The following is a 13,848-nucleotide window of genomic DNA, read 5'->3' as shown; positions in this document are numbered from 1 at the left end:
TGTCTGAAGACACAGACGCCATCTTGGTACACCATATCAGAACTGACTTATATAAGGGTTAATAACTGATTTCATTAGCCATTGTCTCCTTCACATTAGAAGACGCTGACCGTTACCTGCCCAGATCTGTAACTATAAAGCCAAATGACAGCGTACGTAGAGTGTGCTGACAAGTTAGAAAATCACTTGAAGAAAGGTATTATGATGGGCCTGTAACAGAAAGCGGAGGGTAATGATGCTGTTGGCTTCCTAGATCCCTGAGATCTTATCGGATGAATCTTCTCTCCCTTCTGTGCTGCTGAATGTCTCATGGTCCCTACAAGACCAGGTCCAGTCTTTCTGGCCAAACTTCCCTTTTATGATGGACAACAGTAAATGTGCAGTGAGGCCGAGTGTGAATTTCTGTATAATAACAGCAGAGTTTCCCTTTATCCTGACTTTTCAATTTGTATTAAAACCAACTAACTTCAAGGAGGATTGTGATAATCTACAGGGCAAACATTCCACCTGTGCCATGATATATCTCTAAGCTGTGCGTGGCTGATGGCTGTAATATACATTTATTCACGCCTGCAGGCAGGGCCGTATTTAGAGTTTGTGCTGCCCTAGGCACTTTTCTTGCTGCCCCCCCCATTGGCGAGTATGACTAATGCAGACACTGTCGGCAGTGACTTGGGCTACTTTCACATCAGCGAGTTTCGCCATTCACAGCAGATCCGTCAGTGGATTTAATAGCGCAATATCAATGAATAGATATTATTCTTAATATTATGTCACAATATTAGGATCTGAGGATTTTGTGTTTTGAGGTCACGAGCTCTCTGATATGATGTTGCTGCCTGTCTCTCTGTCTTCCTCTTTTGACACTGCAGTGTGGTGGTCAAGAAAGCATTAACTAGTTAACAGCAAGAAGTATGATGCCTTTACTAACTGAACTATAAACTATCCCCATACCATGTCCAGTTGACATTGGAGGATTACCCGTATATACTCGAGTATAAGCCGACCCGAGTATAAGCCTACCCCCCCTTAATTTTGACACAAAAACTTGGAAAACTTATTGACTCAAGTATAAGCCTAGGGTGGAAAATGCAGCAGCTACTGGTAAATTTCAAAAATAACTAGATGTGTATTTCCTGAAGGAAGTACAGATAGTGGTTTGAAATCGTACCCGGCTGCCCCTTTAAGAGAGACTTGCCTGCTGCTCCTGCAAGACTTTCAACTCAGGATCCGGTTTAACTGTGAGTGCCTCTCAGGGGCCACTTTGGCCTCAGGGTCTGATTTGGTGGGTGGGGCTCCTCAGGATCTGATTCCTTGGCCTGGGCTCCTCAGGGCTTGAATTGTTGGCCGGGATCCCTCAGGCTCCTATTTTGTGGGTTGTGGCCCCTCAGGGTCCGATTTTGTGAGTGTAGCCCCTCAGGGTCAGATTTTGTGGGTGTTGCCCCTCAGGGTCCGATATTGTGAGTGGGGCCCCTCAGGGTCCGATTTTGTGGTTGGGGCCCCTCAGGGTCCGTTTTTGTGGGTTGGGCCCCTCAGGGTCCGATTTTGTGGTTTGGGCCCCTGAGGGTCCGATTTTGTGGCCGGGGCCCCACAGGGTCCGATTTTGTGTCCGGGGCCCCTCAGGGTCCAATTTTGTGGTTGGGACCTCTCAGGGTCTGATTTTGTGGTTGGGGCCCCTCAGGGTCCGATTTGGCGGGCGGGTCCCCTCAGGGTCCGATTTGGTGGGCGGGGCCCCTCAGGGTCCAATTTGGTGGGCGGGGCCCCTCAGGGTCCGATTTGGCGGGCGGGTCCTCTCAGGGTCCGATTTGGTGGGCGGGGCCCCTCAGGGTCCAATTTGGTGGGCGGGGCCCCTCAGGGTCCAATTTGGTGGGCGGGGCCCCTCAGGGTCCGATGTTCTGGCCGGGGCCCCTCAGGGTCCGATTTTGTGGGTTGGGCCCCTCAGGGTCCGATTTTCTGGCCGGGGACCCACAGGGTCTGATTTTGTGTCCGGGGCCCCCAGGGTCCGATTTTGTGGATGGGACCCCTCAGGGTCTGATTTTGTGGTTGGGGCCCCTCAGGGTCCGATTTTGTGGTTGGGGCCCCTCAGGGTCCGATTTTGTGGCCGGGGCCCCTCAGGGTCCGATTTTGTGGCTGGGGCCCATCAGGGTCCGATTTTGTGGCCGAGGCCCCTCAGGGTCCGATTTTGTTGGGGCCCCTCAGGGTCTGATTTTGTGGCAGGGGTCAATCAGCCTCCGATCTGGAGGCCGGGGTGGCTCGGCCTCCGATTTGGAGGCCGGGGTGGCTCGGCCTCCGATTTGGAGGCCGGGGTGGCGCAGCCTCCGATTTGGAGCCTGGGGTCGCTCAGCTTTCGATTTGGCGTGTCGGCCCTTTAAGACTCATTTCGGTGCACCGGCCCTTTAACAATCACTTTGGCGCGTCGGCCCTTTAAGAGCTAGTTTGGCTCGCTGGGCTTCTTCTAAATCAACTTTGGCGTACATTCTCTCTCAGGGGCATGTGTCATGTGATGAAGCTAGATTTGCATTAGTGCTGTGGGTTTCGCTTTAAGAGCTGATATTATGTGGCAGAAGCTCTGTCCTTGGGGCGTCATGTGACATTCGTAGGCGTTGGCATAGTAACTTGGTCTGCCTGCGCATATCAATGAGCTTAACTGCCATTTCAATCGCCTCAGGGCACGTTTTGCCATTTCCCATTGAAAAGCATTGGAGACAGTGCATTCCAATGACGGGAAAAAAAATTTTCAAATGCAAATTGCGCAAAAACTACAAATCCGATCGACACGAAAAATACTTAGCACACCTCTCGTGGACGCTGGCTTCGAAACGACACCTCAACGTAGTCTGTGCGTGTAGCGGTTCGTACTGTATTAATTGCGGAAATCAACTTAATAATAATAATAATAAGAAGAATAAGTTAGCAGCGTTCGGATTACAATATAGTGGTTTTTTCAAACCACTATAAAAATAGATACCAATAAAAGTAAAATTAATTGAGACATCAGTAGGTTGAATGTTTTTGAATATCCATATTGAATCAGGAGCCCCATATAATGCTCCATACAGTTCATGATGGCCCCATAAGATGCTCCATACAAAATGCACCCCATATAATGCTGCACAGAGGTTAATAATGGCCCCATAAGATGCTCCATAGAATAATATGCCCCATATGCTGCTCCATAAAGGTTATGGCCCCATAAGACATTCCATAGATTATGCTCCATATGCTGCCTCATAAAATGCTCCATAGAATAGGCCCCATAAGATGCTCCATTGAATATATCCCCATATGCTGCCCCCATAAGATGCTCCATCGAATGTTTCCATATGCTGTCCCCTTAAGATGCTCCACTGAATATGCCCCCTTATGCCGCCTCCATAAGATGCTCCACTGAATATGCCCCCATACTATGCTCCACTGAATATGCCCCCATAAGATGCTCCACTGAATATGCCCCCATATGCTGCCTCCATAAGATGCTTCACTGAATATGCCCTTATATGCTGCCCCATAAGATACTTCACTGGATATGCCCTCATATGCTGCCCCCATAAGATGCTACACTGAATATGCCCTCATATGCTGCCTCCATAAGATGCTCCACTGAATATGCCCCCATATGCTGCCTCCATAAGATGCTCCACTGAATATGCCCCCATAAGATGCTCCACTGAATATGCCCCCATATGCTGCCTCCATAAGATGCTTCACTGAATATGCCCTTATATGCTGCCCCATAAGATGCTCCACTGGATATGCCCTCATATGCTGCCCCCATAAGATGCTACACTGAATATGCCCTCATATGCTGCCTCCATAAGATGCTCCACTGAATATGCCCCCATATGCTGCCTCCATAAGATGCTCCACTGAATATGCCCCCATATGCTGCCTCCATAAGATGCTCCACTGAATATGCCCCCATATGCTGCCTCCATAAGATGCTCCACTGAATATGCCCCCATATGATGCTCCACTGAATATGCCCCCATATGTAAGGAGAGCTTTAAACTAGAACAACATGGGAAGGGAAGCAAAAGACCAGAAAAAGCCATACACCTGACAAATGCTATTGAGAACTCTGCTATTAGAAGTGGAAAGGAAGAACAAAGACGAAAGAATCTAGTTAATAAATATATTGAAGAAAGAGAAACCAATCACAAACTAAAATGTTTCTATACTAATGCAGAAAGCATGGGCAACAAACAAGGAGAATTGGAACTATTAACACAGGAAAAGAAATATGATGTAATTGGAATCACTGAAACTTGGTGGGACAATACACATGATTGGAATACAAGACTAGAAGGATACAACTTATTTGCAAGAAACAGACTTGATAAACGAGGAGGGGGTGTCGCATTGTATGTTAGAAACGCGTATATCTGCACAGAGATTGAAGCTTCAGAGACTGGGAGTTCTGTGGAAACTGTTTGGGTAAGAATACAAGGACAGAACAATGGAAAGGACACCATTGTAGGCATTTACTACAGGCCGCCTGTGCAAGCTGAAGTTATGGGTGAACTCTTTATGCATCAAATGGCCAAGTTCTCCAAAAAATATGACATAGTTGTCATGGGAGATTTCAACTATCCAGACATTTGTTGGGAATCTCTCTCAGGCAAAACTAACAGGTCAAGGAAATTCTTATCCTCTCTTGCTGACAACTTTATCTTCCAAAAGGTAAGGGAGAAAACAAGGGGAACTGCTACCTTGGATCTAATCCTTATAAACAGGGAGGAAATGGTTGAGGAGGTAAAAGTGGCTGGGACCCTAGGAAGTAGCGACCATGCTATTTTAGAATTTTGGATAACTAGAGGCGGAAGACCAGTGAAGACTCAGACATCAAGGTTAGATTTCAGAAAGGCAGATTTTAAGGGATTCAGAAAGAGAATTGGAGGGATCCAATGGCTGGATATCCTTAAAGACAAAAATGTCCAGGAAGGATGGGAAATCTTGAAAAATGAAATTCTCAAAGCACAGTTGTTAACAATTCCGAAAAGAGGGAAGAATAGGAAGCATTTAAGGAAGCCAGGATGGATGAACACAGAACTTAAGCACATGCTAAAAAGGAAGAAAAAAATGTTTATAAAATGGAAAGAGGGAGGCATATCTAAAGAAGAATATAATGCTGTCTGCAGAACCTGCAGGGCACAAATCAGATTATCTAAAGCTGAAAATGAATTGAGGCTTGCAAGAGATGTCAAAAGCAATAATAAAGGATTTTGGGGATATGTCAAAAGTAAAAGAAAAGTCAAAGATGCTATAGGATTTTTACAGGATGAAAATGATGACATGGTAAGACAGGATGTTGAGAAGGCTGAACTTTTAAATTCCTATTTTGCATCTGTTTTCTCTCAGAAAGGAAATGTAACATCAACTGTTATTCACTGTCCTATTAAGGGAATAGAAGAATCCAGGATATCTATAAACAGAAAGATAGTGAGGAAACACTTAGCTAACCTAAATGAATTCAAGTCTCCAGGTCCAGATGAATTACACCCCAGAGTACTGAAGGAGATAGCAGAAGAAATTTTTGAACCCCTCTCCATAATCTTTGAAAATTCTTGGAGAAAAGGAGAAGTGCCAGAAGACTGGAGAAGAGCAAATGTTGTTCCTATCTTCAAAAAGGGGAAGAAGGTGGACCCAGGTAACTATAGGCCGGTGAGTCTGACTTCTATACCAGGAAAGATCTTTGAACAAATTATTAAACAACATGTATGTCAATACCTGGATAAGAATGAAGTGATTAAACAGAGTCAGCATGGGTTTGTAACTAATAAGTCATGTCAGACTAACTTAATTTCCTTCTATGACGGTATCACTGATTGGGTGGATCAAGGAAATGCTGTAGATATAGTATATCTTGACTTCAGCAAAGCATTTGACAAAGTCTCTCATACAATCCTTATTGAAAAAATGACTAAGTATGGAATGGACAAGGCAACTGTTAGGTGGATTCATAACTGGCTTAGTGATCGGACCCAAAGAGTGGTCGTAAATGGCTGCACATCCAGTTGGAGGAATGTCTCAAGTGGGGTACCACAGGGCTCTGTCCTGGGCCCTGTATTGTTCAACATCTTTATCAATGATTTAGATGAAGGAATTGAGGGTAAACTGATCAAATTTGCTGATGACACAAAGCTAGGAGGGATAGCTAATACTAGAGAAGAGAGAGAGAGGATTCAAAAAGATTTAAATAAACTGGAGAAGTGGGCAGCAACTAACAGAATGGTTTTTAACAGGGAGAAATGCAAAGTACTACATCTGGGCAATAAAAATGAAAAAAGCATATATAGAATGGGAGGAATAGGGCTAAGTGACAGCACATGTGAAAAAGACTTGGGTATACTAATAGATTACAGACTGAATATGAGTCAACAGTGTGATGCAGCAGCAAAAAAGGCAAATGCAATTCTAGGATGTATTAACAGAAGCATACAGTCTAGATCACGTGAAGTCATTATTTCCCTCTACTCCTCTTTGGTCAGACCTCATCTGGAATATTGTGTCCAGTTTTGGGCACCACATTTTAACCCCTTCCTGACATGCGACGTACTATCCCGTCCACGGTACCCGGGCCCGTATGACCGTGGACGGGATAGTACGTCTACCGCGATCAGCGGCGCCCACGTGGTGAGCGCCGCTGATCGCGGCCGGGTGTCAGCTGATTATCACAGCTGACACCCGGCACTATGTGTCAGGGGTGGTCACGGACCGCCCCCGACACGTTAACCCCTTGCACACCGCGATCAAACATGATCGCGGTGTACCGGGAGTTAAAGGGAAGCATCGGCAGGGAGGGGGCTCCCTCCGTGCTTCCCTGAGCCCCCCACGGCAGCGCAATGTGCAGCGCTGCTGCGGGGGGCTCCTATCCTCCAGGCCCCCGAATCCAAGATGGCGACGGGGGCCTTCGGGGACCTGAGGAAGCTGGCTTCCTCAGTGCCTGCAAAGCGCAGGCAAGAGGAAGTCTTCTTCAATGCCTGTGACAGATTGCTTATCTGTCACAGTGATCTGTGATGTGACAGATCAGCGATCTGTCACAGGACAGTGATGTCCCACCTGGGACTATGTAATAAAGTAAAAAAAAAATTAAAAAAAAATGTAAAAATAAATTTAAAAAAATCGCCAAATAAATTAGAAAAAAAAAAATATATATTCCCTCAATAAATCCATTTTTTGGAAATAATAAAAAAAAAACAATTAAAGTACACATATTAGGTATCGCCGCGTCCGTAATGACCCGCCCTATAAAACTGTCCCATTAGTTAACCCTTTTAGCGAACCTCTTAAAAAATAAAAATAAAAAACGAAGCAAAAAATAATGATTTATTATCATACCGCCAAACAAAAAGTGTAATAACGCGCGACCAAAAAGACACATATAAATATCCATGGTACCGCTGAAAACGTCATCTTGTCCCGCAAAAAACGAGCCGCCACACAGCATCATCAGCGAAAAAATAAAAAAGTTATAGCTCACAGAATAAAGCGATGCAAAAATAATTATTTTTTATATAAAATAGTTTTCATTGCATAAAACCGACAAAAACATAAAAAAACGACCTAAATGAGGTATCGCTGTAACCGTACTGACCCGAAGAATAAAACCGCTTTATCAATTTTACCGCACGCGGAACGGTGTAAACGCACCCCCCCAAAAGAAATTCATGAAACGCTGGTTTTTGTTCATTCTGCGTCCCAAAAATAGGAATAAAAAGCGATCAAAAAATGTCACATGCCCGAAAATGGTACCAATAAAAACGTCAACTCGTCCCACAAAAAATAAGACCCCACATGACTCAGTGGGTCAAAATACGGAAAAATTATAGCTCTCAAAATGTGGTGATGCAAAAACTATTTTACAATAAAAAGCGTCTTTTAGCGTGTGACAGCCGCCAAACATAAAAACCGCCATAAATAGTAAGTCAAACCCCCCGTTATCACCCCCTTAGTTAGGGAAAAATAATAAAACTAAAAAAAAAAGTATTTATCTCCATTTTCCCGTTAGGGTAAGGCTGTGTGCACACGCTGCGGATTAGGTGCGGATTCATCCGCGCGGATTTTGTAAAATCCGCAGGTGAAACCGCAGGTCAAAAGACCTGCGGTTTTACCTGCGGATTGCTCTGCGGTTTTGTCCTGCGGTTTTTCATCTCAATAGAGGAGATGGCAAACCGCAGGAGAATCCGCAGAAAGAATTGACATGTCAATTCTTTCTGCGGATTGAAAACCGCAGATAATCCGCGCGGAAAATTCCGCACCGTCTGCACTGCGGTTTTTGATTCCCATAGGGAATCATGGTACTGTACACCGCAGCAGAAACTGCTGCGGGTCCGCAGCAGCCAAAACCGCTGCGGAACCGCAGCAAAATCTGCAGCGTGTGCACACAGCCTTAGGGCTAGGGCTAGGGTTAGGGTTAGGGTTAGGGCTAGGGTTAGGGCTAGGGTTAGGGCTCAGATTAGGGTTAGGGGTGTGTTGGGGTTAGGGTTGGAGTTATAATTGGGGGTTTCCACTGTTTGGGCACATCAGGGGCTCTCCAAATGCAACATGGCGTCTGATCTCAATTCCAGCCAATTCTGAGTTGAAAAAGTCAAATGGTGCTCCTTCCCTTCCAAGCTCTGCCATGCGCCCAAACAGTGTTTTACCCCCACATGTAGGGTATCAGCCTACTCAGGACAAATTGCAAAACAATTTTGGGGGTCCAATTTCTCCTGTTACCCTTAGGAAAATAAAAAATTGGGGGCAAAAATATCATTTTTGTGGAAAAAAATGATTTTTTTATTTTCACATCCGAGTGTTATAAACTTCTGTGAAACACTTGGGGGTTCAAAGTGCTCACCACACATCTAGATAAGTTCCGAAGGGGGGTCTAGTGTCCAAAATGGGGTCACTTGTGGGGAGTTTCAATAGTTTAGGTACATCAGGGGCTCTCCAAACGCACATGACACCCGCAGACCATTCCATCAAAGTCTGCATTCCAAAACGTCACTGCTTCCCTTCCGAGCCCCGACGTGTGTCCAAACAGTAGTTTTCTCCCACATATGGGGTGTCAGCGTACTCAGGCCAAATTGGACAACAACTTTTGGGGGTCCAATTTCTCCTGTTACCCTTGGGAAAATGAAAAAATTGGGGACTAATTGATCATGTTTCTGGAAAAAATACGATTTTTTTATTTTCATGCCCTGGCATTATAAACTTCAGTGAAGCCCTTGGGGGTTCAAAGTGCTCACCTCACATCTAGATAAGTTCCTTAGTGGGTCTAGTTTTCAAAATGGGGTCATTTGTGGGGGGTTTCCACTGTTTAGGTACATTAGGGGCTCTCCAAAGGCAACATGACACCCGCAGACCATTCCATCAAAGTCTGCATTCCAAAACGTCACTACTTCCCTTCCGAGCCCCGACGTGTGCCCATACAGTAGTTTTCTCCCACATATGGGGTATCAGCATACTCAGGACAAATTGGACAACAACTTTTGGGGTCCAATTTCTCCTGGTACCCTTGGGAAAATAAAAAAATGGTGACTAAAAGATCATGTTTGTGGAAAAAAATACGAATTATTTATTTTCACGCCCAGGCATTATAAACTTCTGTGAAGCACTGGGGGGGGTCAAAGTGCTCACCACACATCTAGATAAGTTCCTTAGGGGGTCTAGTTTCCAAAATAGTGTCATTTGTGGGGGGTTTCCACTGTTTTGGTACATCAGGAGTTTTCCAAACGCGACATGGTGTCCGATCTCAATTCCAGCCAAAAACGTCAAATGGCGCTGCTTCCCTTCCGAGCTCTGCCATGCGCCCAAATAGTGGTTTACCCCCACATGTGGGGTATCAGCGTAAGAACAAATTGCACAATAACTTTTACGGTCCTGTTACCCTTGGAAAAATAAGAATTGAGGGTGAAAAGATCATTTTTGTGGAAAAAATATGATTTTTTAATTGTATGGCTTTATGTTATAAACTTCTGTGAAGCCCATGGGGGTTCAAAGTTCTCGCCACACATCTAGATAAGTTCTTTAGGGGGTCTAGTTTCCAAAATGGTGTCATTTGTGGGGGATTTCCACTGTTTTGGTACATCAGGGGTTTTCCAAACGCGACATGGTGTCCGATCTCAATTCCAGCCAAAAACGTCAAATGGCGCTGCTTACCTTCCGAGCTCTGCCATGCGCCCAAATAGTGGTTTACCCCCACATGTGGGGTATCAGCGTACTCAGGACAAATTGCACAATAACTTTTAGGGTCCTGTTACCCTTGGAAAAATAAGAATTGAGGGTGAAAAGATCATTTTTGTGGAAAAAATATGATTTTTTAATTGTATGGCTTTATGTTATAAACTTCTGTGAAGCCCATGGGGGTTCAAAGTTCTCACCACACATCTAGATAAGTTCCTTAGGGGGTCTAGTTTCCAAAATGGTGTCATTTGTGGGGGGTTTCCACTGTTTTGGTACATCAGGGGTTTTCCAAACGCGACATGGTGTCCGATCTCAATTCCAGCCAAAAACGTCAAATGGCACTGCTTCCCTTCCGAGCTCTGCCATGCGCCCAAATAGTGGTTTACCCCCACATGTGGGGTATCAGCGTACTCAGGACAAATTGCACAATAACTTTTAGGGTCCTGTTACCCTTGGGAAAATAAAAATTGGGGTGAAAAGATCATTTTTGTGGAAAAAATATGATTTTTTAATTGTACCGCTGTACGTTATAAACTTCTGTAAAGCCCTTGTGGGTTCAAAGTTCTCACCACATATCTAGATAAGTTCCTTGGGGGGTCTAGTTTCCAAAATGGGGTCACTTGTAGGGGGTTTCCACTGTTTAGGTACATCAGGGACTCTCCAAACGTGACATGGCGTCCGATCTGAATTCCAGCCAATTTTGCATTGAAAAAGTCAAACGGCGCTCCTTCCATTCTGAGCTCTGCCATGCGCCGAAACAGTCGTTTCCCCCCCACAAATCAGGTATCAGCGTACTCAGGACAAATTGCACAATAACTTTTGCAGTCCAATTTCTCCTGTTACCCTTGGTAAAATAAAAAAAATTGAACCTGAAGTATTTTTTTTATGAAAAAAAGTTAGATGTTCATTTCTTTTTAAATATTCAAAAAAATTCCTGTGACGCACCTAATGGGTTAATAAACTTCTTGAATGTGGTTTTGAGCACCTTAAGGGGTTCAGTTTTTAGAATGGTGTCACTTTTGGGTATTTTCTATCATATAGACCCCTCAAAGTGGCTTCAAATGTGATGTGGTCCTAAAAATAAAATGGTGTTGTAAAAATGAGAAATCGCTGGTCAACTTTTAACCCTTATAACTTCCTAACAAAAAAAATTTTTGGTTCCAAAATTGTGCTGATGTAAAGTAAACATGTGGCAAATGTTACTTATCAAGTTTTTTGTGTGCCGTATCTCTGTGATTTAAGGGCATAAAAATTCAAAGTTGGAAAATTGCGAAATTTTCAAAATTTTTGCCAAATTTCCATTTTTTTCACAAATAAACGCAAGTTATTTGAATGAAATTTTACCACTAACATGAAGTACAATATGTCACGAGAAAACATTGTCAGAATCACCGGGATCCATGGAAGCGTTCCAGAGTTATGACCTCATAAAGGTACAGTGGTCAGAATTGTAAGAATTGGCCCGGTCATGAACGTGCAAACCACCCTTGGGGGTGAAGGGGTTAAAGAAGACATCAACAAACTGGAGCAAGTTCAGAAAAGAGCGACCAGAATGGTGACCGGTCTGCAAACCCTGTCTTATGAGGAAAGGTTGCAGGATTTGGGAATGTTTAGTTTGCAAAAGAGAAGACTGAGAGGAGACTTAATAGCTGTCTACAAATATCTAAAGGGCTGTCACATTGTAGAAGGAACAACTTTATTCTCATTTGCACAAGGAAAGACTAGAAGCAATGGGATGAAGCTGAATGGGAGGAGACACAGATTAGATATTAGAAAAAACTTTTTGACAGTTAGAGTGATCAATGAGTGGAACAGGCTGCCACGAGAAGTGGTGAGTTCTCCTTCAATGGAAGTCTTGAAACAGAGGCTGGACAGGCATCTGACTGGGATGATTTAGCGAATCCTGCTTTGAGCAGGGGGTTGGACCAGATGGCCCAGGAGGTCCCTTCCAACTCTACGATTCTATGATTCTATGATTCTTCACAAGTACCCAGGTTGCAAAAGAACTGAATAAGATCAAAGTTTTGAAGGCTTCAGGTCCTGACGGCATCAGTGCAAGGCTAATCAAAACCTGTGGGCACCAGCTGAGTGAGATCATTACATATCTGTTCAATATGAGCCTGAGAATGGGTATAGTACCACAACTGTGGAAATTATCGTGTGTGGTACCAGTTCCGAAGAAACCTTATCCGAAAGACCTTAATGACTATAGACCTGTAGCATTGACATCACACCTGATGAAGGTACTAGAGAGATTGGTTCTCACACGTCTCTGTCCTCTAGTGAGCTCTGATATGGACCCTCTCCAGTTTGCCTACAGGCCGGGCATTGGTGTGGATGATGCCATTATCCACCTTCTAGATAGGACTCTCTCTCACCTGGAGAAACCTGGGAACACTGTGAGAATAATGTTCTTCGATTTCTCTAGTGCTTTTAACACCATACAGCCAGGTCTACTGAGAGACAAGCTGGGCCTTGTTGGCGTGGACCTCCAACTCTCCACCTGGATCCTTAACTACCTCACGAACCGACCTCAGTTTGTAAAGGTTCGGGACAGTGTGTCAGATACAGTGATCTGCAATACAGGGGCACCTCAAGGTACAGTTCTTGCCCCTTTTCTCTTCACACTGTACACTGCGGATTTTAGGTGCCACTCATCTAGCTGCTACTTGCAGAAGTATTCTGATGACTCTGCAATAGTAGGCCTCATCACAGGAGGAGTTGAAAGAGAGTACAGAGATACTAACCAAGCTTTTGTGGAGTGGTGTCAGAGGAACCACCTTAGGATTAATTCCGGGAAGACCAAGGAATTGGTGGTGGACTTTCGCAAGGGCAAAAATCCACCAGTAGTGGTGAACATTCAGGGAAATGACATTGAGATAGTCGACACCTATAAGTACCTTGGTGTGATCCTCAATAATAAGCTTGACTGGGCCCATCACTTGGATGCAGTGTACAGGAAGGGCCAAAGCAGGCTTTATCTGCTCAGAAGGCTGAGAGCCTTCGGAGTTAGAGGGGCACTCCTTGCATCATTCTTCAACTCTGTTGTGGCATCAGTCATCTTCTTTGGTGTGGCGTGCTGGGGTAGTGGCATATCAACCAGGGACAGGAATAGGCTGGACAAACTGATTAGAAGGGCCAGCTCTGTCCTGGGATGCCCCCTTGACCCAGTTCAGGAAGTAGGCGACAGGAGGATACTGGCCAAGGTGAGCTACATGGTGCAGAATGATTCCCATCCCATGCATGAGACCGTGACAAAGATGTGCAGTACTGTCAGTGACCGGCTACTTCATCCTAAATGTGAGAGGGAGCGCTATCGAAAGTCCTTCCTTCCTGCTGCAGTTAGGCTGTATAACCAGCACTGTCCAAAACGGAGAACGACCCAAACAGAGAACTGATAGATCCAAAGTTGTGACAGTCCGGTTAAATTTTTTTTTTTTTTTTCTTCGTATATGTACCTACCTACTGTCAATGTAATGCCTTTATGCATCTGTATCTGTACTTGTTCCTGCCTTGCTGCTGTAATGCTCTGAATTTCCCCATGGTGGGACGATTAAAGGATTATCTTAATCTTGTCACGGAAGCGCATGACATAATCCATGATGGACACTTCAGTGGGGTTTAGCTCATCTTCCCAGGATTCTTTTACCAACCTAAGGGGACCCCAGACTGGCCTGCCGTAGA

The 13,848-nt window shown here is 44.6% G+C and overlaps 1 protein-coding gene across 1 annotated transcript in view; it reads left to right on the top strand.

Annotated features, from left to right (window-relative positions):
• The window catches only part of LOC141076410 (uncharacterized), a 46,033-nt gene that overhangs the window by 16,617 nt on the left and 15,568 nt on the right, over positions 1 to 13,848 (top strand). The window lies entirely within an intron of this gene.

This window comes from Dendrobates tinctorius, unplaced genomic scaffold, assembly GCF_039654945.1.
Source record: "Dendrobates tinctorius isolate UK_male_01 unplaced genomic scaffold, ASM3965494v1 ptg000404l, whole genome shotgun sequence".
NCBI lineage: Eukaryota > Metazoa > Chordata > Amphibia > Anura > Dendrobatidae > Dendrobates > Dendrobates tinctorius.
Note: the sequence above shows the minus strand (reverse complement) of the source record. Positions and strands in the feature narration are given on the sequence as shown.